Source organism: Rhinopithecus bieti, unplaced genomic scaffold, assembly GCF_001698545.2.
Source record: "Rhinopithecus bieti isolate Rb0 unplaced genomic scaffold, ASM169854v2 scaffold_37881, whole genome shotgun sequence".
In the NCBI taxonomy this organism is placed as follows: Eukaryota; Metazoa; Chordata; class Mammalia; order Primates; family Cercopithecidae; genus Rhinopithecus; species Rhinopithecus bieti.
The window spans coordinates 888,349-914,808 of record NW_016816015.1 but is presented as its reverse complement, the minus strand read 5'-3'; positions in this window follow the sequence as shown (position 1 = coordinate 914,808).

The window sequence follows — 26,460 nt, the reverse complement described above, 5'->3', positions numbered from 1 at the left end:
CGGTCCCTCAAATTGAGATGATTACATATTCCCTTTTGCACACACACACCCCCAACTATAATGACAGGTCTTTTTCTTGTGCAGTTTCTCATTTCTTAAGCATTTCTAATTTCTCTGGTACTAGAAGTCAGAAAACCTTTGTTCTTCTCCACTTGTTTCTACTACCCTGTAACGTTAGTCGAGTGATTTAACATTGGTGAGCTGTGGATTCTAACATACCTTTGCAGGGTGGTGTGGGGGTGGGGTGAGGATTATAATGGCTTCCCTTTAGGGTTTCTGGTCTCTACTGCTAATGAGTTCCTATTGTGTTCCTGGGTCAGCTGAGGTTTCAGAACTCCTGATCAGCAATTGTTTTGTTATTTGACATTCCCCTGCTTCTGGGTCACTAGAGTACATATTGACTGAGACGTCTTCCTGCCTTCACAACAGGTTAACATAGCTCTTCAAATAGGAAGCCCTTGGCCTTATAAAAGTCACAAGAAACATTGTCTGCAGGGTGTTTGAGATCTCTGGAGGCCAGCAATACCTCTTCTGAGCACACTGCTTTAAAGGGCAGGATGGGAAAGGACATCCTAAATGATACAGGCAAAGCCTTTCCATATGGAGAGGAGGAATACAGCCCATGGTTCAAGCTCCCACTTACTCCCCTGCCCAGAACCGAATCATTCCCAAATTCTCAAATTGGTTATAGTACTAAACCCCCAGTGCAGTCATACAATATCTTCTATGGCTGCTATTTCATTGCAAAATATTGTGTACTTAGCCTTTATCCTAGGGTAGCTCAGTGGTGTCAAATTCCTTCCAGTAATAGCACTGGCTTTTCCAGTGCCTGATTCCAAATGAATCATATATAGTCTTATTTCTGAAATTGACATCAACTGATGTTAGGCCCAAGGTTTATATAATAGCTAAGTTGTTTATGGACACTATCCCAATATAACCTTCTCTCAAGCCACAGTGTCCTCTCCAATGAGGGTTGAGTTGCAATTCTAGGTGTCTATTGCTGGCTGGAGTCTCACTCATTTTCTAGACATTCAAATCTAAGTCCTAGCATACTACCTGGTAGAAAGTAGATCCTCAAAAATATATGTTGAGTAAAGGAATACATAAGCCCCAAGAGGAATCTTATGAAAAATTATCTAATTTCAGTGTGAAGTATATGGAAAGACTGGTTCTCTCCTCCAGATAGCAAGTGATTAAGAACAGCCAATTCCCTCATTCTCAAGTGTGACTTGGGCTGGAATACAGAGAGGGTTCCAACTTGCTAAGCAGTCTTGTTAACTCGATTCTCCCATTGCAGTTTCCTTTGGTGCCAGCTCCAATTGGCAGTTCCTGGAAGTTCCCAGCAACAGCATCTCCTGATGGTGGTAATTACTGTTGACTGTTCTGGGAATGGCAGCCACTCCTATAAAATCTTCAGTGTCTGTTATGTCCCTGAAGATGCACCATGCAACATTTTCAGCACCATTCCTACAGAGCAGTCCAAAGCTGGAGCACTGCTCTTTGAGCAACTTCCATTTGTGGTTGCTCCAAGTCCTCAGCTGCCTTGCTGCTCAAAATGTGGTCCATGGATTGGAAGTACTGGAATCACTTGGGAGATTGTTAGAAATGCAGGACCTTGGACTACACCCCAGACCTACTGAAACAGAATCTGCATTTTAACAAGATCCCAGGTGTTTCCTATCCGCATTAAAGTTCAAGAAACATTTCCCCACTACAGTTCTAATTCAATAGGTCTAGGTCTGGGGTGGGGTCCCAAATTCTGCATTTTTGAACAAGGTCCCAAGTGATGATGCAGCTAGTCCAGGGACCACCCTTCAAGTAGCAGAGCTTTAGATTCGTTAGGGAAGAAAGAGTATGTAAATTCCCCACTCACCACCACCATCATCACCATCACCTGTGGCTGCTCCCAAAGGCAAGGGACAGATGACCAGTGCTTCCTTAGCCTACTAGGACACTGTTTTTCAGTCCCAGCTGCACACCAGACAGAATCACCTGGGCAGTTTTTAACAATACTAACTCCTTGACTCATCACCAGAGTGTCTGGTTTGAATGATGTGGGAAGGAACCCAAATGTTGGAATTGTTCAGCAATTCCTTAGGTGATTCTAATGGGTGGAAAACTACTGGCCTTGGGTGAGCTCTTAAAATTAGTCAGGGTGCTCTCTGCTTCCCCCTTCCACCAAATTCTCTTACGTCTCCTGCAGGTCTAATCTCTTGTATCTGAAAAGTTTTAGCTAAATTCCTAATTCTGCTTCAAGTGCAACAAGAACACTTGTGTAAATCAATTTCTACCAGCGCCTGGGTAGTATTCTAAGAAAACTCTAATAATGACTTCATGGTGCACTAACAGATGATTCCCTTTCACAAGCTTCATGAAACTAATTCCGTAAAGTGCCATTCTTTCAACAACTCTAGGAGAAACCCTCGGTCTTCCTGTTTCACATGTTGAGAGGAATTTCCTAAGAGAAAAACATGAGATTCAGCTTTCCTGTATCCTTGAGTTTCATCCTCAATCTGCATGCTGGCTTATCAATTTTTTTCCCCACATCACTTCATTATAGTTTGTATCCCTGTGGTCTTCTCAGGGAATTCCCGCAGGAGTTCCCTGGCTCCTCTCTTCATTCCTTAGGGCAGTGCTGGAGTTAGAGGGTGACAATTACTTCCCTGCTTTTCTGCTCCAAGCCCCAAAGCAGTTGAGAGGTAGACAAGGGAGGCTGGGGCTCTGAGCTGGGGCCAAGAACGTCTGCTCTATTGCTGATAAAGCTAGACGAAGAGCCCCAGTCTGCACCTAAGATTTCTCACACAGCCCTATTTAACATTTCCCAACCAAACTGCAGGCTCTCCCTTTGCCAAGACGAAGTCCAGTCCCAGGAAACTTCCAGAGACAGAGAAAACTTGCTTCTTGGAAAGTGAGAATGGAAGGGGTTGAACTGCACGTATCCATTTCTCCATCCCAAACTCACCAATCAGAGAAGCAGGAAGAGAAGAAAAGATGTCATCTTCCCAACACACAAAGAAGTGGTGGCAAAATGTCCCGCTGTAGGGCTAAGATGGGAACTCCAGGAGCAAGACTTAGCGTGAGGAGGCGGCCATCTTGTTCAGTGTGCCTCAGAAAGCAGGTGGCTGAGCTGCAAATCCTGATTGGCTCTCAGAGACCCGGCAATGAAAGAGCCAGCCAATCAGGCTCTCCCCTTGGTGCCACAGCCAAGCCCCTGCGAGGTCGCCCTGAGAGCACCATGAGTCCACTCTCCAGCCTGACAGTGGTTATCACCAGATGTGATGGACTTGGGGAGGGTTCCTATTTGCAGTAGAAATGCAGAGTGTTTTAAAAGAAATGTATTTCTCTGACACTTACACTCGGCCAGTGGCATTCTGTGTGGGTCAATGAGACCTTGAAAAGCTGCTGTAATTGAAAGAAGAAGTGCTCGGTGCCAAGCAGTTTTCCAGTAAAATGACTTAACAAGGTGTGGGTTTGTGGTGGGGGGGAGGTGTGCATGGGGAGGGGACAGGGGGCAGAATGCAGTGATGACCAGAAGAAGGGACAGACTTTTAAGAAGTCACTGGAAAAGACTGTCGCGCCTAATTCCAGAGAAACAATACGAGTCAGAGGCCTTCTCTGCTTTGCTAACTGGAGCAGTGACTGAGGGTAGGAAGGGAGGGAGGGAGACTGGTGCCCACAGAGCGGGGAGGGCTTGAGGTTCACAGTGGATACATTGCTGACATTAAGCCAAGACCCAGCTAATTGCCTATGATTGTTTTCTCTTTTCACATTTATTCATCTAAGCTGGGGATGTCTCCCAGGCACCACAGATATAATTAGAGTTGGGTTTTTGTCTCTCTCAGACTTGGACTCCTCTTTAAAAGTTAGCAGAAATATAGAAATCTTTGGTTTTAAAATATTCAAATGATTTTCTAGAAGCATCCTCAAAGTCAATAGATGTAAGTTTCATAGCAACTTATTTTCTAAAAATGTAAACAGAAAGTGGAAAGTCAGCACTATGAGGGGTACAGAAAAATGGAAGCTAAGTAACTGTTCTATATAATTAATTGCAGAAGATATGGCTGTTTTCATTACCAAGTAGCCCTGAAGCCCCTTTAAGCTAATTAATGCAGCTAGAAGCAGTCAGGGATGTAGTAAGGGGAGTGAGACCTGCCTCATCCATTGCTATAAACAGGCCCTGTGTTAGGACTTATGTGCTTGTTTTCTTTTCTTTTATCCCTCTGAACAAAAATACTTAAACTCTAAGTGGGGACTTTTCACAGCACAAAACTTGCGTCATATGTTTAAAAGCCGTGGCAAAGTCATCTTTCAGCAGAAGTTGTGTAGCCTTAAACAAGTCATGCCCTGGTGTGCGTCCTTCAGTAGGGGGATGGTTCTCAGGTTTACCATATGGTGCATGCAGTCAGTCTCATGATTCATTTTGGACTTGGCACTGGGAAGGGTTCAGAAAGGTGCAGAACATGCAAATGGCTTTGAGGATGAGTGCTCACTCCCCAGTAAGGGGATATCCCCACCTGCATACAAATAGTCCAGGCCACTGTTTTCCAAACATAATGAACCTACAATGCTGTCCCCTCTAGACGCTTCTGGATGCTCAGCAGTTTGCCTCCTGGTTTAGTCCAAAACATTATGTCCAAAGCATAATCTCTTTTTCAAGGACATTTAAGAAAATATATTTTAAGCTTCACATTGGCCTCTTGATTTGTAATGATTTTCTCAAATGTGTTTGAGAGGAGATGAAAGGAATTTTACACTAGGTAGATTTCACATACAAAGTGAATTGGCTTAATCTGTGTACTCATGAAACAGAACCATGCATGAGCTTGAAAAGATCCTAAATGTCAACCAAAACACCGCTGCAGATATGGAAGATCCACTGCAGATATGGAAACCCACATGGGCATACAACCTATTATTGGACAGGCCTGAAATAGCTCAACTTCATGAAGCACTTCAAAGCACTGCTGCAATTTTCTAAAAGTCTTTTGGTTAAGTAGCAATGCTAAAGAAAAATAGAATTTTCCATGAACAGAAAAATAATGTTCAAGTTTATATCAGAGCAGGAACCAGCTTTTCTCTTCTGTGAATAACATTTGGGCCTGAAGCCAATAAATGTACCATTTGAGTCCTGGTTTATAAACACACACACACACACACACACACACACACACACACACACACGGGGAAGGGTTTGTTACCCTGAGTATGAATCCCACTGGCCTGTCTTCAGAATCAAACTGTAGGTCTAATAAGTCATATGGTTTAATTTCAAGAACCTACTCAGGGTTGGGCTGGGATGTAATGTACATGTTTCCCTAATCCTGTTTGGTTTTGCGAATATATATAATGATATCTTTAAGCTTGTTCCTAAGTTATGCCCACCGCTGGGGGTCCAGTGAACAGCTAGGGTGGCCTAACCAAGCCAACATGCATAAGAACTGTGGACCCTACTGAATGAGTGAAGGGATCAAGGATCAGGAAGAGTTTGCCTCAGTCAGAAAAATCCTAGTTGTAGAATGGGAAGGAGGAATGTTGAACCACCCACTGTTTATTTTATGACATTCCCCAACTGGACTCAGGACTCACTAATGGGGAAAATTGGCTGAAGGTTAAACATTGAAAGAGCTCTACGTGGTAGGCATTTGTTGTTTTGTTTGCACGGAACAGCACTGTCCTCTTTTTAGTAGGATTCTGATGGGGCTGCCAATCATAGTTCCTCATGCTTTGGCCACAGTGAATGGTTCAGTGATGCACATATGACCCAACCACAGTCAATAGGCTCTTCCCTAAGAAATTCCCAGTAAGAGCCCTCTGAGTTTTGTGGTTCTGAAGCTTTGAGGATGTAGGCCCAGGGCTGATGTTAATGTTGAAGCTTCCAGCCTCATGGGGACAAGTCTAAGGGAATAAATTTAACACAGAGAAACAGAGATCAAAAGAAAAAAAAAGAAAAGAAAATGAAAAATGAAGAGAGAAGGAGTGAATTCTCTAACATTTGATATTCTGAATCCAGTGGTTGCTGAGGCACTCTACCAACTGCCTTTTCCCTACTTTGGTTACATCAATCAATAAATAGCCCTCCGTTTGGTTAATTTAGGTTTCTAAATTTAAAATTGGGTCTTTCTGCCCCTCTATAAAGTGTTGAGAGCACAGACGGTGCTTTTTGGGAGCTTCTCTAACAGAGGATTCACAAAAACCTCCTTGCCTGGGACTATTATAAAACTTACACTTTTCTGAGAATAAAAGAGGGTGCTATTAACAATTAACAATTATATCAGGACAACAGGCATAAGCTAGAAATATATGGCCACCTTTAGTGAAGGATCAAACTTGGCTTCTTGTTGTGGTTGGTGCCCAGCAGAATAGTGGCAAAGACTGTAATATCTGGTGGGGAACTGAGGTATCTGGTACACTCAGCTGGAGTGGACCATTCATGAGCTTGGAAGAACACTAAAGAAAAATCTTGGTCTGGCTGGGCACTGTGCTACAGCCTATAATCCTAGCAGTTTGGGAAGCCAAGGCAGGAGGATTGCTTGAGCCCAAGAGTTCAAGACCAGCCTGGGCAAAGTGGCAACAACAACAAAAAAAAGCCAGGCCTGGTGGCATGCGCGTATAGTTTTAGCTACTCAGGATGCTGAGATGGGAAGATCACTTGCGCCCAGGAGGCAGAGGTTGCAGTGAGCTAAGATCATGCCACTGCACTCCAACCTGGGGGACAGAGCGAGACCTTGTCTCAAAAAATTAAATGAAAATAAAATAAAATAAAACCTGTGGAGGCATTTGTGTGAAGTTTGAGGTCCCCTATTATTCTGGTGTTATGAGCATGACGTGACTATTTGTGCCTATAGCTGACAAGACCTGGAGACATTCAAGTTACAAACAGTAAACACAGAAAACTATGGCTCATTTTCTTTTGAAAGCTCAGCATGTGGACCATGCTTCTTCTCTGAGAAGGTATCTCTGATGCCCAGAATAAGCCCCCAGCACCCACATTTATAGATTGTGAAAATTGCCCTTTGTTTATGGTTCATTAGGCCACTGTAGACCCTGATTCAGGTTCCTTCTCCCAAGAATTAGGACTAATTAATAGCTAGTTAATCTTCATGTGACTGGGAAGATAATATGTTGATCTAGGAGCCTTGGGGTAACCACATTCTGCAATGTGACCAGAGAACCAGAGAAAGGTGGTCTGCAGAGAGAGAGAAAAGGAAAAACAGATGTTCTGAGAGTAGCAGAAACGAGAGGCCAACTTCACTCCTGGGTTGCTGACAAGCTATTCCTGCTCTTGGGCTCCATGTGATACCTCTTATCCCAACCCCCCACCACATTTTGCTTAAACTAGCTCAGATTGATTTATATTTCTTTCATCCAAAAGTATCTGAACTAATACCAGGAACTATCTTCTTGATGATGTTAGAGCTCATATATTCCCTCCACAGTTTATAGGCCAATTTCCCCTCTGTATGTAACTTTCAAATCCAAATATTGATTTGTTCCTTCTCTAATTAGACCAACACATTAAAGGAAAAATACCTCCCCCCACCAAAAAAAAGTCAACATGGCCTCCATACTTTGAAGGCACATGGGATCCACATGGACTTAATTAGGACAAGAGACAAACAGACAAATTCAGGGATGCCTCCTTCCCATACAATATTTCATAACATTGTACCAGCCTATAAAATCAAGACATCAAGAATGATTTGGCTGACTTGCTCACTCAATTTTTCATAAAATAGACAAGCACTGAAATACAAAGATTCATGAGATTCTAGCTGAAACATATACAAAGCTGATCTTAGGAAAAATTGGGAAATAAGTAGAATTTGTTAATGTTTCTCCCAACTCCATTTTCTGCATTTTTCTCCCATTCAAGCCTTCACATTTCCCTACCCACTTGCCCCAGAAGGAAGCCATCTGACAAACTGAATTATAGTGAAGGGTTAGTGGCAATGTGTTACTCCCAGTAGGTGTATTTGCATTTTTAAGAAAAACTAGAAAGAGTGATTCAAAACCAAAGAAATGATTATCTAATGTTGGCTTTTTGCTCCAATGCAAAAGGAGCTATTTTGTGGCATGTCTAATTGCTCTAAAAACTTCTCTACTTGCATATAAAGCCAGCAGTGACTTTGGTAAATAAGGTGAACACAAAATGGAATGAAAAAAATTGGTACCTAATCTTAAGGAATTATACCTTTTATTTCCTTTTTGGAGGCCCAAATTCCAAGTCAGAAGCTGGGAATGCAATGAATGACTGGAAAGCAAACCACAGGCTGGAGTGGACAAGAACCTTTGGTGCCTCTGTTTGTCTGCGCGCGTGTGTGTGTGTGTGTGTGTGTGTGTGTAAAGTTGGCTAAAGGGGCATCTGAGTTGGGGCCAGGGGAAGCAGAGGAAACACACATCTCATCAAAGGCATAAACTCCTAGACCAGAAAACCATGTCACCCAGAGCCAGTTAGGAAAAAGAACCCAGTCCTACAATTGCCCTGCAAGTCTTGACTCTTTCTTCTGTAGCACAAAAGAGATGGGCTCTTCTGTAAAAACTCAGAGCCCTTCAGCCTGGGTGGGCAGCCAGCAAACCTCTGTCCCTCCTCCACTGCCAGGCTGTCTCACAGAAGTGACCAAGAGGCATTTAACGAGCCATCACCACCACAGGGAAGAGAGCCAGAGATGCCGGCCTGCCTTTAATGTAGGCATGAGGATGGGAGTCCTGACCAGTTCCAGGAAAATGACACTAAAGAGCAGTGGAACCTCACCCCACATGAAGGGAAATGCTAGAGGCTGCAGAAAGGGCCATGTGGGGATGGAGGGTGTTTGAGCTGAGTGCTTGCATTTGCCTGTTATGGTAAGGACCCAGTGTAGCATCAGATTAGAAGTGAAAAGTCCATGTTTTACGTACACTTGGAATCAGGGTAAGGTCTGCTGTTTGTTCCCTGCTCTGTGGGATTGACCTTGGAGAAAGGTTACATGCTGCAACTAATTGCTATGGGTGGGTGATGTGGAAAGAATGTAGGAATATCAAAAATGAATCCAAGAGTGGAAGCCTAAGGCGTGAACTTTATGCCCAGGGCACTTCAAAATTACCCTCAGACAATATAAAAATTGTGCAGTTGCTATGGAAAACAGCATGCAGATTCCTTACAGTACTAAAAATAGAATTACCCTATGATCCAGCAATCCCACTTCCAGTGTGTTTCCAAAAGAATCAAAAGCAGGATCTCAAAGAGAAGTTTACACATCCATGTTCATTGCAGCATTATTGACAATAGCCAACAGGTGAAAACAACCTAAATCTCCATATACATATGAATGAATGAACCAAATGTGGTATATACACACAATGAAATGATTTTTAGCCTTACAAACAAAAGAAGTCCTGTCACATGTTACTACATGGATGAACCTTGATGACATTATGCTAAAGAAAATAGGCCAATCACAAGAAGACAAATCCTGTATGATTACATTTATATGGGGTATCTAAAGTAGTTAAACTCATAGAAATAGTAGAATGGTAATTGTCAGGGGCTGCAGGGAGAGGGAAATGGGCAGTGGTTCAGAGAATATAGAGTTTCAGTTTTGCAAGATGAAAAAGTTCTAGAGGTCCAATGTGCAACAATGTGATTATAGTTGACACTGAGCTATGTTTAAAAATAGTTAAGATGGTAAATTGGATGTTATGCATTTTACCACAATTAAAACAAAAGCAAAATCCAGACAGGTGATCTATGAGTAGCAAAGGAAGTTTCATTTTTTGGTGAGGAGAGCTGGAGTGGGACCACCCGGAAGTATTTTCCCCAGGAGTAGGGAGGCTGGAAAGGGTCAGCAGGTGTCAACCTGATGTGGGAAATGTGGCACATTTAGCAAAACCAGGGCTGACTCTGGGGCGGTTTTTGTTTCAGGAGCAGCCCCAGAAGGCACCCCATTCTTGGGCCTCCTCCTACACTCCCTGGGAAGTAAACAGAGATGTGAGGCTCCCTGTTCTGGGAAAAAGCTAATCAAATGATCCAACTACTCCTCGTCTGCAACCCCGAGAGAGGTACCAGGAAATAGTTTTGGCTGAGAGAAGGGTAGCCACGAATAAGGGAGGCTGTCACGGAAAACTGCTTCCCCACCTCCCAGCTCCATCCAGGCCTTAGCCTCTGCACACTGCCCCAGAGCAGGTATCAGCCAGGGGCTGGCGCTAGACCAGCTCCTGGAGCAGTCATCCAGCCTCCCGCCTCTGCACTTTGGAAAAGAAACTGTCTTCTATCCCCATCCCATTATTTAGTGTTTGGGAAAGGACCCAAAATTAGCTAGGAGGCTGTGGCTGCGAATCACTCACTGCAAAGGTGGGTTGTAGTGTTAAGAGAACAGTTATGAAGCTTGTAAATCCAAACCCCCATGAATAGTTTTCTGGAATATTCCCCAGTGTCACTCTTGGCTGAGACTGGGGGAGGAATAGGGGCTGCAGAGAGATATGCTTCTCTCTCACTGGGAAGCAGCGTTCCTGTGACCCTGTTTCAATCTTTGGTAATGAACCATTTCAGAACAACTTTAGTCACTGGAGTCACTAATAATTACATAAATTTTATTTTCATTTGTCATTTAAAATGCTTAAGTCTTCATCCACAAGGGCCCATTTTTAGTAACACACTGAATCCTGCCAACATCCTGGGACTGATTTGGTCTTTACACTTCTAGGAATTTCCAAGGACGTGGGGGTTCGGGCTGCCAAGATGGATGTGAACATGTGTGACCAGCAAGGAGCTTCTAAGGTTTGAAGATTGAGAAGGTCAAGGGTCAATCTCTCCTAAGCTCCAAAGAGTGAGTGGTCTCCTCTCGGGTCCTTTCCTCTGAATTCTTCTCCTCCAACCTCTTGAAAACAAGATCCCCATTTCACCTCAGCCACAAGGTGATCCAGTGCCAGGACTGGTTTTAGTCACTCTAACCAGTCCCCAGGGCCACATCAGTGCACCATCCAAGAAGGCAAGCATTTGGAACTCCAAAACCCTCCAGAGATGGCAACAGGATTCTGTGATGATGTGGTTTATGGAGTCTCATTTTTTAAAATCCGGCATACTTACAATGAAAGATGCTGTGGAAAAATCACTGGACTTACCCCAACTCCTTTGCTATTTATTGCCTTGGATGGCACTAAGGTTATATCAGAACACAGCAGTAAAGAAACCGGAAGAGGCTTCAGAACAACTAAAACACATTTTCCCCCAAAGTGAATCTCTAGTTAACCCTTTATACAACATAAGCAATGTACCTCTTGCATAGTATTCTTTGAATATTGAGACAAGATTAGCAAACAAAAGCAATTTCATGCCCTGAATTGAGGCTACACTCATGTTTTGTAGTGCCTGCCGTTCTCACAACAGTAGTCTCTGATAGCCAAACTCTACTTTTTGTTGCACTCCAGGTCTTAAGACTCAGACCATTCTTTCCCTCCCATGGCTAAGGGCCCACCATGCAGAGGTAAGGATAATTTTCCTTTTGGCCTGCATTCTCTGCAGGAAGCCAGCTGAGGGAGTCATGTTGCCCTAAGTCTTGCTTTACTGTGGCTGACTTTACTGTGTGTTTGTGTTCCAGGACCTCAATATTTGCAGCTCCTAAACTGTCATCTCAAATCTGTTACAGCTATGGGTGAAGCTAATAAAACTGCTCAAGAATCAAGGCAGTTGACTGCAGCAGGACAAAATCTGGCACGCATTTCACAGGCAAGATTGTTCAATTAAAACTTTTATTCTAGCTGACCACAGGTCAACACCTGGCTAGCCTCTTTCAAGGCTCTCCTGAGAAGTTTGTAGAGCTCCCAAGGCCAGTGGATCATGGCTCAGTCAATGATATCAGATGTGAGGCTGCTCTTGCTGCCATGAATCTAGCTGTCATTTAACAAAATGGTCTAAACTAGGCCAATTATTTGCTCAATTTTGGACAGCCATGTTTAAGAATACAAGAAATCTGCTCTCAGATCTCTGGGGAACATTCAAATCAAAGATTGTAGACATCAAAAGTCCTTGAAAAGCCATCTGGGAACTTTTGTATGCTGACAAGCTTGCTCTTGAAGCTCACACACACACTTGCAAGATGACAAGCAGATATCATAGACTTCTGGGAAAATTCATTACCACACTATAGCCTGACAAAAAGTCACAGGCTTTTTAAGGTCATATATCACCTACCAAGGCAATACCAGCACCTATTCCCCAACCACACGGCCAAGTGCTTTTAGGGGGAATAAAGTCAACATCTCTGTAATGATGGTCTAGTGATATGCTAGTTAACAAAGAAGTAAAATAAGCAACAATAATAAAAATAGCCACCATTTGTCAAGTACTTGGCATATATGATTGAACTTTTAACTTACACTATGCAACTGAACTTCATAATAATTCTATGAGGCAAGTATTAAAATTTTTACCTTATAGATAGAATTGATGCTGAGAGAAGTAACTTTTCCCAAGACATAAAGCTTTTGAGAGGCATGACTTATGACCCAGGACTGATATAGCATTTGGCACAGTTAACTAATAGGATGATTGTCAGATGGATTGACAAACAGCTCAGATCTCTGAGAAGAAAAGATGATACTTCATCTTTTCAATAGTGGCAAAAGTATTACATGGAACCATATGAAATTGCAATTTTTACAGGTGAAAAATGTCAACTGTGGGCACTTTTGTACATTTTAATTTAATAAATCTATTATACAAGGTGTGACTATTCAGAAATGTGGTTGGTTTTCAAACACATGTATTAAAATTTACACATCTAAATGAATGCTTTAAAAACCTGTCATCACACTTATTGAGAATCTCATTTATTTTTATAGTTCTAAAATATTTAGTCCTACATATTTATTCAAAATCAGCTGGTCTTTGGAAGTCCTCATGACAAGGCATTTGTCACAAGATGTTTGATATGCTTGCAAGGGCAGTATCGTATAATGGCTAAAAACAACTTTCTAGATATTTATCTTAGGCAAATTACTTAATTTCTCTATTCCTTCCTTATCTGCAAGAGCAAGATCATAATCGTGTCAGTCTCACAGGCTTGTCATAGGAATTAAGTGAGGAAATAGTGCTTAGAACAATGGTCAGGACATAGTAAGAGTTCAGTTAGTGTTAGCTGTTTTTATTACTACCGCAGGATTTAGTCTATATGGAATGCACAGACGTTGGAATAGCAATAGAGTGCATGAGTAGCCAGTAATATAAACTTTATTAGTCTGTTTTCATGCTGCTGATAAAGACATACTCGAGACTGGGTAATTTATAAAGAAAAAGAGTTTTAATGGACTCACAGTTCCACATGGCTGGGGAGACCTCGCAATCATGGTAGAAGGCAAAAGGCACATCTTACATGGCAGCAAGCAAGAGAGAATGAGAGCCAAGTGGAAGAGGAAACCCTATATAAAACATCAGGTCTTGTGAGACTTATTCACTACCATGAGAACAGTATAGGGGAAACTGTCCCCACGATTCAATTATCTCCCACTGGGTCCCTCCCACAACATATGGGAATTATGGGAGCTACAATTCAAGATGAGACTTGAGTGGGGACACAGCCAAACCATATCAGAAACCAAATAAATGAGTAAAGTGATCAAAACACTGTTTTTCCTGTTTAGATGTTTCTCTGATAGAGTTTGCAAATCAGGAAATTTTCCTATAGAAAATAAGGTACATTAAGAGTGAATGAATTTTGAAGTTTCCCAGGTATCTGAAGCCATTTCATTTATTCCTCCATGTGGTATTTCAGAACTTAGATTTCTGCTAATGTCCTTTACAACTCAACATACCCTTATTGTACAAATCCGAGTCCAGCTGTGGTATTTGAAAATAATCAAACTGGCGTCACCAATCCCCTTCTTCCTCTCTTTCTTCCCAAAGTTCCTTTCTTTCAAATGGTCTGAAAATTACATAACTAAATTTTCTCTTGCCTTTTAAATATATGACACTTTGTGTTACGTATTTGTGGTTGAGATAATCACGTAAGTCCATTTGTTTTAAATTAAATCAGTTTAAGCTATAAAACTCTTCTAGTGTCCTGGTAAGGGCTGCTCTGCATGCAATATGGGCAGAACCTACAGCCAAATAATTATGAACTAATTCGTCAGAATCATAACCTGCTTGCACATTTTGAATACTAGCCATCTAAGTTCCTATGTAGAGATAAAGCTGATTCCTGGAAGTTCAACACAACTCAGTAGCAAAGGAGTATGTTAAAGTTAATGGCACCACTTCTAAATTATAACCAGATACAGGACCCTTTCTTTGTCTTCCGTGTTCAGTACTGTCTGACATTGTTCCTAAACCAACTGCCTGTTTGGTTTAAATAAATAAAGAAATTAGGCCCAATGCATCCTCTCTCACAGGTCATGAAATGAAGGGAAAATGACGAGATCTGCAGAGCTATAGGACAGAAACCAATTATCAGGAGCAAAGTAGAACTAACAGTCTAAAGCATCCTACCAACTTCATTCAAATCTATATGGGAAAAAAACTGTATGTGTATACATATATATGTATAGATATATTTTATATAAATTTATATAACTTACTGTAGCATCAAGAGGCTTAAAACACCCTACCAACTTTATTCAAACCTATATGGAAAAAATGTATATTTATACATATATATGTATAAACATGTTTAAATAAATTTATATAACTTTACCAATAATAGTCTAAAGCACCCTACCAACCTTATTCAAACCTATATGGAAAAACACTGTATATTTATACATATATATATATGTAGACACATTTTATATAAACTTACATAACTTACTGTAATGCAGAGAGTTGTTCAGAGCCAATATTTGAAGTTTAATTTTAAAACATATGCCTCATGTAGAAATTTGAGTTAAGAAATTGGGGGAGGTTACATACGTGGTTACTGTTATGTTACTTTTTGAATTTTTTTAAAAAATATATTTTAAATACTCTATGATTTAATTAAAAAACAAGTAAAAGTAAGTATATTAACCCAAATATGTGAAATGAGTACAGTTCATTTCACTGACTTCACCTGCCAAGCAAACAGGACATGTGAAGAGACAGAAATGTGGACTACTATGCTATTACCTTTACATAATAGTCAGCATGCCTACTACCTTTATAAAAATAAAAGAAATACAGCATTATCCATGACACTGTGAAATTCTCTCTCAGACACTTTCAAGACCTGATATGTTTGTTTCATTCTGCAGAAGCCGCCCCGATGAAAGCCACAAGTAGCTTCTAAGAAGAGGGATATGAGTTTAAGAAAACATCTCTCTGTTCTCATGGCAGTGGCTTTGAAAGGAAATATGTTTGTCAGCCACATTTTGCACTGTTCGGGGGCCCCCAGCTCTATCCGAAGCTTTCCCTCTTTCAGGATCCTCCTCCTTGTCCACTCTCTGTCATTATCACTTTCATCCACCCACGTCAACAAGAGCCCTGTGAGGAAAATAGCTTTTAAGTAAGAGAAAGAAATATTACTTGGAAATCTGTGGTTTACCTGGGAACAATTGTGTTAATAATGATCAGAAAGAAAGATGGGCATCAGTGGCTCTGAGATGAGTCATTAGTTTGAGGTCTGGGTGTTCAGCCACTGATTTCTTTGGGTTTGGGCTGCCCTGACTCAGGGTTCTTTCTAAGTGAATCTTATGCCTGTGCTTAGTTCAGAAATGAAACCTAAAGGATATGTTGCAAAAATTAAGAATTAATCCTTTTGCACAGTGGGAGAAAATACCGTAAGAATTATTTTTAAAATGTTAAACAAGGAAAATATACTTGAAATTTAAACTACAGACAAAGGTGTTTAATACCCTTAATATGCAGAAGTCTCTAAAAACAGAAGAAAAATTTCAACTATATTGTAGATAAATGGGCCAGAGATATGAACAGATAGCTCATAAAGAAAAATCTGGGCCGGGCGCAGTAGCTCACGCCTGTAATCCCAGCACTTTGGGAGGCCGAGGCGGGCAGATCGCGAGATCAGGAGATCGAGACCATCCTGGCTAACCCGGTGAAACCCGTCTCTACCAAAAACACAAAAAATTAGCCGGGGGTTGTGGCGGGCGCCTGTAGTCCCAGCTACTCGGCAGGAGAATGGAGTGAACCCGGGAGGCAGAGGTTGCAGTGAGTCAAGATCGCACCACTGCACTCCAGCCTGGGCAACAAATATAGGCTCCGTATCAAAAAGAAAAGAAAAGAAAAGAAAAATCTGGCCCTTAACCATATGAAAATATGCTTAAACTCACTCATAATGAAGTAAATACAAATTAAAACTATATGGGGTCACCATTTCTCAATAAATATGGTTACTAAAACGGCAAAAAAAATAAAAAAATAAAAAACAGGAAAGATACTTTGTTGGTAAAGCTGTGACTCTTTTTAACAAAATGCAAAATCGTTCAATCCCTACAGAAAGGAATTTGGCAATATCTACCACAGTTCCACAAGTGTTTACTCTTGTGGAAGTAAGATTGAATCATCAATCGTACTTCTGAAAATCTGTACCTCAGAAACACATGGAAAAATAATAAAAACATATATTATTAGAGTATGTCAGTGCAGTCTGTGTTTTAATAGCAAAAGACTGGAAACAATTCAAATAAAGAACTGGTTGAATAAACATTGGTACATACACTCAGTGGAGTACTATAAAGCTATAAAAAGGAGTGAGAACACAAAAATATGAACACATATTTTGTATGTATAAAATGAAAAGGCTCTTCCAAAAAAACAAAAAAGGGGAACTATATCCCAACTCATTCTATGAGGCTAGTATTGCCTTGATCAAAAAACCAAAGGCATTACAAGAAAAGAACACTATAGACCAATATCTCTTGTCAATATAAATACAAAAATCCCTAACAAATACCTGTAAATTAAACCCCTCAAAATATGAAAAGAATTATACACCATGACCAATTGGGATTTATCCCAGTAAGGTAAGGTTGGTTTAAAATCTGAAAATCAATTAATGTAGTGCACCATATCAATAGAATAAACAACAAAAGCCACATAATCATTTGAATAGACACAGAAAAGCATTTTACAAAATCCAACACTCTTTTGAGATAAAAACACTCAACAAAATAGAAATAAAAGAGAATTTACTCATTATGATAGTTTCATGAAAAACCTACAGATAGCATCATAGTGAACTGAAATATTTCTTCCTAAGATCAGGAACACCACAAGGATATCTACTCTTGCCACTTCTCAAGATTATATTGGAGATTCAAATCAAGCAATTAGACAAAAAAAAAAAAAAAAAAAAAAAAAAAAAAAAAGGCATCCAAATTAGAAAGACAGAAGTAAAACTATCTCTATCTCTATTCACAGATAGTGTTATATTGTACATAGGAAATTGTAATGAATGCAGTAAAAAACTATTAGAGCAATAAATAAGTTCTGACCACTTTGCAAAAACGGAAGCGTAAGACATTTTAATAATCATCTCTAAGAGAAGGAGGGGACAAGGTGGAGAATATAGGCATTAAAGCTAGATTTCCATGATTATACCTCACATTGTAGATTCGATTGTGGAACTCTAAACTCTTAAAAATATTTTACATGTTTATAAAAGCAAAATTTAATTTAAAAATACAACCCTCTGGATACATGTCATTATACATTTGTCCACACCCATGCAGTGTTTAATACTGAGTAAACCTTACTGTAAACTTATTATTTATTTATTTATTTATTTTGAGACAAGAGTCTTGCTCTGTAGCCCAGGCTGGAGTGCAGTGGCAAGATCTCAGCTCACTGCAACCTCTGCCTCCTGGGTCCTGGTTCAAGCAATTCTCCTGCCTCAGCCTCCTGAGTAGCTGGAATTACAGGAGGGCACCACCACGCCCAGCTAATTTTTGTATTTTCAGTAGAGGCAGGGTTTCTATGTTGGCCAGGCTGTTCTTGAACTCTTGAGCTCGTCATCTGCCTGCCTCAGCCTCCCAAAGTGCTGGGATTACAGGTGTGAGCTGCTGCGCCTGGCCAAAAAGTTATTACAGGGTGATCATGATGTGTAAATGTATGTTCATCGACTGTAACAAATGTACCAGTCTGGTGGAAGATACGGATAATGAGAGAAGCTATGCATATGGAGGGATGGGATATGTTATAAATCTCTGTACCTTCCTATTAATTTTGCTGTAAACCTAAAAGTATTCTAAAATTGAAAGTCTATTAACAAAAGACAATCTCTAAAAACTGAAAATAAATGAGAACAAATGACCCTAACTGTCCACAAAACTGGTAGCATAGCATAGCTAAACAGAAAAACTATTTCAATGTGAAATAATTTTAGTGTATATCCTGAGTGGAATGTGTGCTGAGGAAAAAAAGAATTACAAAGATAATTTTTAAGCTATTAAACTATGTTTAGTAATCATATTGTTTGTAGTAGCATTAGTTTTGTTATTTTTAGACAGTACTGTATATATTATGAAATAAAATAAAAGAGTAATTGTACATAGTTTTTTTTAGAGAGATGGGGTCTTGCTACATTGCTCAGGGTAGCCTGGAACTCCTGGTCTCCAGCAATCCTCCTGCCTCAGCCTCCTGAGTAGTTGAGAGTACATGCACGTACCACTGTGCCCAGCAGAAAAAGAATAATTATATTGTATCCTTGAGAACCAGGACTTGCTAATGCGAGAAAAGGTAAATAGGTGTTGGGTTGATGGGGTTAAGTCTTAAAGTCTTCTATTTGAATTTGAAGTGTGAGTTATACATTTATAATGTATTTTTTCTGTAAGAAAATCATTTCCAACTTCTGTCCTTTGCAAAGGCCTGGAAGTGATGACTAATCCAGTAACAATGAGCACTCCCAGTGCTCAGATTATGGTCCCTAAATATCATTTCCAACCTAAAAGGGTCAATTCTGGGTCTGCAACAGGAAATATAAAAAATGAGTCTGTAACATTTTGTCTTAACAGAAAGCAATAAACCCATCAAAGATTACTGGGGCTGCTGTGGGTTGAATTGTGTTCCCCCAAAATATGTGTTCAAAGTCTAACCCCTTGTACATGTGAATGTGAACTCATTTGAAAATAGAGTCTTTAAAGATGTAATCATGTTAAAATGAGGTGATATTGGACTAGGGTGGGCCCAAATCCAGTGACTGGTATCTGTATAAGAAGAGGGAAATATGGACACAGACACAGAGAGGGAGAGAATGCCATGTGATAATGGAGAGACAGACTGGAGTAATATCCACAAGGCAAGGAACATCAAGGATTGTGGCAATGGCCAGATGCTAGGAGAGAGGCATGGAGCAGATTATCTGTCAGAGCCTCCCAAAATAACCAAGCTTACCAACATCTTGATTTCAAACTTCCAGCCTCCAGAGCTGTGAGGCTATACATTCTGTGGTAAGCCACCCAGTTTGTGGAATTTGTTACAGCAGTCCTAGGAAACTAACACAGAAATTACGTCAAGAAGACTCAGAAGCCAACTGGAAGGGGCTGTCACTAGCCAAATATGGGAAAATTTGGGCATCAACCATAATAATTCCAATGAAGTGAAACAAATAGACATGTTTAAATCCAGATAATTATTTTTTGTTTTGTTTTGTTTTTTTGTTTTGTTTTGTTTTGAGATGGAGTCTCACTCTGTCGCCCATTCTGGAGTGCAGTGGCACAATCTTGGCTCACTGCAAGCTCTGCCTCCCAGGTTCAAGTGATTCTCCTGCCTCGGCCTCACCGAGTAGCTGGGATTACAGGTGCCCACCACCACGCCTGGCTAATTTTTTGTATTTTTAGCAGAGACAAGGTTTCACTGTGTTGGCCAGGTTGGTCTCGAATGCTTGACCTCGTGATCCACCCACCTTGGTCTCCCAAAGTGCTAGGATTCTAGGTGTGAGCCACCACGCCCGGCCTATATTGTTATTTAAAAATTTTTAAAACCTAATTGGATAACTTTGGAGTATACTAAAGAACTAACTCAATATTTTGATAAAATATGAGGGAAAAAATCAAGCATTTATTCTGACATATAAACTGTATGACTGGGTAACGAAAAAGTAGGTGAGGGGAACTTTATCTTTATGGAAGTGTTCCAGCTAATATGTGATAGAATATTGCCATTTTGGCCGCACAGTGGCTCATGCCTGTAATCCCAGCGCTTTGGGAGGCCGAGGCAGGCAGATCATGAGGTCAGAAGTTTGAGACCAGCCTGGGCAACATGGCAAAACCCCACCTCTACTAAAAATACAAAAATTAGCCAGGCGTGGTGGCGGGCGCCTGTAATCCCAGCTACTTGGGCAGCTGAGGCAGGAGAATTGCTTGAACCCAGAAGGCAGAGGTTGCAGTGAGTCGAGATCATGTCATTGCACTCCAGCCTGGGCCATAAGAGCGAGACTCTGTCTCAAAAAAAAAAAAAAAAAAAAAAAAAAAAGAGCGTTGCCATTTTGCGACTTGTAATTAATTAACGGGTCCAGACAACAGTCACTGATGGATGCTAATGAAAAGCCCAGGGCCATCTGATGGAAGCATCCAACACCATGATGCACTCTTAGGGGGAAAAAAAGTCAAATCTAATTTGATCAAGTCTCTAGATTCAACCATCAATTTGTAGAGAACACAAGGGACAAATAACATTATTAAAAATATTATGGGTATGCAAAACAAAAAAGAAAAGCCAAAATACTATGGGTATGCAATCAGCAATACGCAGGACAAAATCTCACAAGAAAAAAGATTTGATTTTTTAGACAAATAAATTGTGAGGAGGAAAAAAACCCACAAAAGGGAACCCCTAGATTTAAAGGAGGCTTGAGAGGCATTAACCAATTGTAATGTGTGGAACTTAACTTGAATCCTGATTCTAATAAAGTAACCGAAGAAAAAATATTTATGAGATGTTTAGAGTAATTGACTGGATATAAAAAAATTACTGGCATTTTTTTATGTGTGATAATTTGTTTTAAAAGAAAATCCTTACTTTTTAGTGATCAAAACTTACAGATTAAAAAAATATATGTGGTCTGGGGTTTGCTTTAAAATAATTCACCAGGGTGAGGCAAGGTGGGTGGGGTATAGATAAAATTAGATTGGCCATGTCTATGCAATTGTTGAAGATGAATACATAGGAGTTTACTATAACTTTTCTTCTACTGTTGAATATTTTAAATTTTTTTAATACTAAAAAGTACAGAGTGGAAAAAACTTCACCAAAAGAACTGGGTCTGACTGGGCGCAATGGTTCACACCTGTCATCACAGCACCTTGGGAGGCTGAGGCTGGTGGATCACCAGCCTGGCCAGCATGGTGAAACCCCGTCTCTACTAAACACACACACACACACACACACACACACACACACACACACAATTAGCCGGGCATGGTGGCACGCACTTGTAATCCCAGCTATTTGGGGAGGCTGAGGCAAGATAATTGCTTGAACCCAGCAGGCAGGGGCTGTAGTGAGCTGAGATCATGCCACTGTACTCTAGCCTGGGCAACAGAGCAAGGCTCCATCTCCATCTCAAAAAAAACAAAAAGAACTGATTCCTCTGAATGCCAAAAACTCATAATTCATAATTCAAAATGTTAGTGGAGACCAAAGGCCCAGCAGAGAGGGAAGCCCTGACCACCACCTCCTGGAGGCTGTTTTCTCCCTGTGAGCCAACTGTGAGTCCTGCCCTAATTCACAGGGCTGCAGTGAAGAGTAAGTAAAGGTTGAAAGCATGTCACAAATACAAAATGCTGTGTTTAACAATGGTCATTGGAAGGCAGTTCTCTTTATCTTTTTGTTGGGTTTAGGTTCAGGGCCACATCACCCCTTTGGAATTATGTATTTATTGCCACTGCCTTGGGATTTTGGACACAAAGATAGATCCAGACCCCGGCTGCCAGTCCCTTAATCTGATATCTAAACCACCAACCCATTTTCCATGACAACTTCCATTTCAGGAAAATATTTATGGGAAGCCACCTGCTCCCAGGATGAAAAAAATCCAGCATTTGAACTGAAATCATTTTCTCCCATCCTCATTTTAACCCACTATGTCATTTGTTGAGGGCATGTCATGTTGAGGTTGCCTTCCATGGGGAGGAGTCATAAATCCCACAAAACAATGACATTTCATCGTATAAGGCCTTGGTCTGTAACACAGACTCATCATTACCAGAATAGTACTTTGAAAGTAATGAATCACTAATGGAATAAACGTCTCTGGAGTTAGACATTGTGGCTGCCAAAGCAATAATTATGATTAATATGCTCACAACACATGCAAATCAATGGACCTTTTATTACTGATGTCATCTGCAGGCCTTTTAAATTAAGAATTAGTATAATTAGCAATAATCACAATTAAATTTGGGATCCTTATGGCCCCTCTACAAGATTTCTCAATTGGTCTACACAAACCTGTAAAGTAGCTTCATGTCAAGTATGATTACACCCATTTCACAGATAATGAAACAGGTTTGTAGTTTTCTCAACATCTAGTCAGTTAATCAAGAATATCCAGAGAAGAGTTCTTAATCTGGTTGACCACATGAGTATTTTTCTCTCCTATAGCATTTGTGATCTGAATAAATTTCAAAATTTATTGAAATGCAAACCTTTAAATAACAAAGCTATGCTAATTCTCACCCACCCCCTTCCCAAATGATAGAAGACATGTTCCTATGTGGGTTCTCCAAAAAATAATGTCAAGCTTTACTACAGGGCTCTGGTCTCCATTCTAGAAAGGGTGTCTTTTTGTTTCTGAGTTAGATGTTTGATGGTTGTATTCTGGGACACATAGGTACACATCAAACAGTATATGTTTCCTTAATCATATGCAAAAATTAACTAGACATGGATCACAGACCTAAATGTTAGAACCAACCCTATAAGAATTTCCATAAGAAAAATAAAACTTTCCATTAGCAAATACAGGAGAAAAATTCTTGTGACCTTAGGTTAGACAAAGGTTTCTTAGAAATGTCACAAAAAGTATGGTCCTGAAAAGAAAATCTTGATAAACTGGACTTCATCAAGATACGACATTTCTGCTCTTTAAAAGACACTGTTAAGAAAATGAAAAGATAAGTCACAGATTGGGAAAAAATATTTGCAAAGCACAGTTGATAAAGGATGTCTGGAAAGTGTATATTTATATATCTTTTGATTCACTAATAGGAAAACCTAATGTTTAAAAAAATAGGTAAAAGATTTTTTTTTTTTTTTTTTTTTTTTTTGAGATGGAGTCCTGCTCTGTCGCCCAGGCTGGAGTACAGTGGCTGGATCTCAGCTCACTGCAAGCTCCGCCTCCTGGGTTCACGCCATTCTCCTGCCTCAGCCTCCCGAGTAGCTGGGACTATAGGCGCCCGCCACCTCACCCGGCTAGTTGTTTTTGTATTTTTTTAGTAGAGATGGGTTTTCACCGGGTTAGCCAGGATGGTCTAGATCTCCTGACCTAATGATCCGCCCGTCTCGGCCTCCCAAAGTGCTGGGATTACAGGCTTGAGCCACGGCGCCCGGGCAAAAAAATAGGTAAAATATTTTAACAGACACTTCACCAAAGAGTGAAGTGGCAAATCAGCACACTGAGAGATACTTAATATATAATAGATACTTGATACATAATTTGCCAGAGAGAAATGCACATTTAAACCATAATGGGATACTACCACACATATAACATAGCTAAAATTAAATTTAAAAGACTAATCATATGAAGATTTGGTGAGAATGCAGAGCAACTTGAAATTTTGTAGTTTGTTGGTTGGAATGTAAAAATGGTAGAGCTACTTTGGAAAAACAATTAAGCTGTTTCTTATAAAGTTACACATACACTTACCATATGACCCAGCAATCCTAAACCAAGGTATTTACCCAAGAGAAATGAAGACATATCCATACAAAGATGTAAATGTGAATATTTATAGCAAAGACCTGTTCATGAATTATATATAAGCCTATTTAGAATAGCCCCAAACTGAAAATGCCCAAATATATACCAATTGGTTAATGGATAAACAAACTATGGTACATTCACACAAGGGAAACAAATCACTGCTACATACAAATAGATGGAATCTCACAAGCATTATACTAAGTGAAAAAAGACAGAAACAAGGAGGTACATTTGTTTGATTCCACTTATATGAAATTCTAGAAAAGGCAAAGCTATAGGGACAGAAATCAGACCAGTGGTTGCCAAAAACTAGGAGTAGGAAGAAGAGATTGACTGTAAAGAGGCACAAGAAATCTTCTGAGGTGAAGGCAATGTTCTAGATCTTGATTGTGATGGAGATACGCAGCTGTATGCATTTGGCAAACGCATTGAACTATACGCTTAAAAAGGGAGATTATTAATTTCTGTAAATTATACCTCAATACTATGCAAGGTGCTTTAGAAAAACTGATAAGCTTGCAGTGAGCCGAGATTGCACCACTGCACTCCAACCTGGGCGACAGAGCGAGACTCTGTCTCAAAAAACAAAAAACAAAAAACAAAAAAAAAAAGAAGACAAGAAAAGCTGATAAATTAGAGAGAAACAATTCTGTGTTCTGAGGGATTTCTAATTTAGGTGAAGAAAAAAGTAATATTTAAAAGACAATGAATATATTCAGTTCTGCATGCAAGGAGCTTGAAAGCAGCCAGGCATGGTGGCTCATACCTGTAATCCCAGCACTTTGGGAGGCTGAGGCAGAGGAATTGCTTGAGGCCAGGAGTTCAAGACCAGCCTAGTCAACATAGTGAAACCTCCATCTCTATTAAAAAAAAAAAAAAAGTAACCACTCAATTCTAACAACAAGTAAAAAACTGGATAGACTAAAAGAATAAAGAACTCAGACTTTGTTTCACAGGGGTCACTGGGGAGGACTGCCAGAGGAACTGGGAAAAGACCACAGGGAAAAGGAAACCTTCAGCTAAACTTTGTAACAATTCCAACTGAAAATGCAGATTCTTGGACAGAAGTCGAGGGAGGGGGTAAATCTGAAGTGCAGACTTGGGAAGGCAGTGAGGTGTGAAACTTGAAAGCCTTGTGCTCTTTCTCAGCTGAGAGGCTGGTAGCCTGGGGCAAGTTCTCAGACATGCTCACCCACTGTCTGGAAACAAACTCAGTGCTATTGGGAGTTGGGGGCATGATGGGAGTGAGACTGGCCTTTTGGGTTGCATGGGACCTGGGTGAGGCCTGTAACTGCTGGCATTCTCCCACTTCCCTGGTGACCTGTGTGACAGAGTAGAGGCAGCTATAATTCTGGGAACATAACTCCATTGACCTGGGGGATCCATGCCCCACAGCAGCTGCAACAAGCCCTGCCCAGGGAGAATCTGAGCTCAGACATGCTTAACCATGCCCCAACCTGATGGTCATTCTCTACCCACCCTGGTAGCTGAAGACAAAGGTCATATTCTTTTGGGAGTTCTAGGGCCCTGGCCACCACATGATCCTCCCTATATCACAGCTGATGCTCTCCTGAAAGTGCCACCTTCTGGCAAGAGGCCAACCAGCACAAAACTAGTGCAATAAACAAAAATAATACAATGAAGGACCCTCACAGAGTCCATTTCACAATCCTGCCACCTCCACCAGAGCAGGTGCTGCTATCCATGGCTGAGAGACCAGAAAATGGATTACATCACAGGACTCTGTGCAGATAGCTGCCAGTACCAGCTTGGAACCTAGTAGCCCCACTGGGTGGCTAGATCCAGAAGAGAAATAACAGTCACTACGGTTTAGCTCTTGGGAAGCCACATCCCTAGGAAAAGGGGAAGAGTACTACATCAAGGGAGCACCCCATAGGACAAAAGAAGCTGAACAGTAGCCTTGAGCCCCAGATCTTCCTTCCAACATAGCCTATACGAATGAGAAGGAACCAGGAAAACAATTCTGGTAATATGACAAAGCAAGGTTCTTTAACACCATAAAAAAATCACACTAGCTCACCAACAAAGGATCTAAACCAAGAAGAAATCCCTGATTTGCCAGAAAAGGAATTCAGAAGGTCAATTATTAAGCTAATCAAAGACGTACCAGAGAAAGGTGAAGTCCAATTTAAGAAAATTAAAAAAAAAAATTATACAAGATATGAGGGGAGAAACCTTCAGTGAAATAGATAACATAAATAAAAATATAATCACAACTTCTGGAAATCAAGGACACACTTATAGAAATGCAAAATGCACTGGAAAGTCTCAGCAATAGAATCGAACAAGTAGAAGAAAGAACTTCAGAGCTCGAAGATAAGGTTTTTGAAATAACCCAATCCAACAAAGACAAAGAAAAAATAATTTTAAAAAAATGAACAAAGCTTCCAAGAATTTTGGGATTATGTTAAATGAACAAACCTAAGAATACTTGGTATTCCTGAGGAAGAAGGGAAATCTAAAAGTTTGGAAAATATATTTGGGGGAACAATCAAGGAAAACTTCTCCAGCCTTGCCAGAGATCTAGCCTTCTAAATACAAAAAGCTCAAAGAACACTTGGTAAATTCATTGCAAAAAGATCATCACCTAGGTACTAGTCATCAAGTT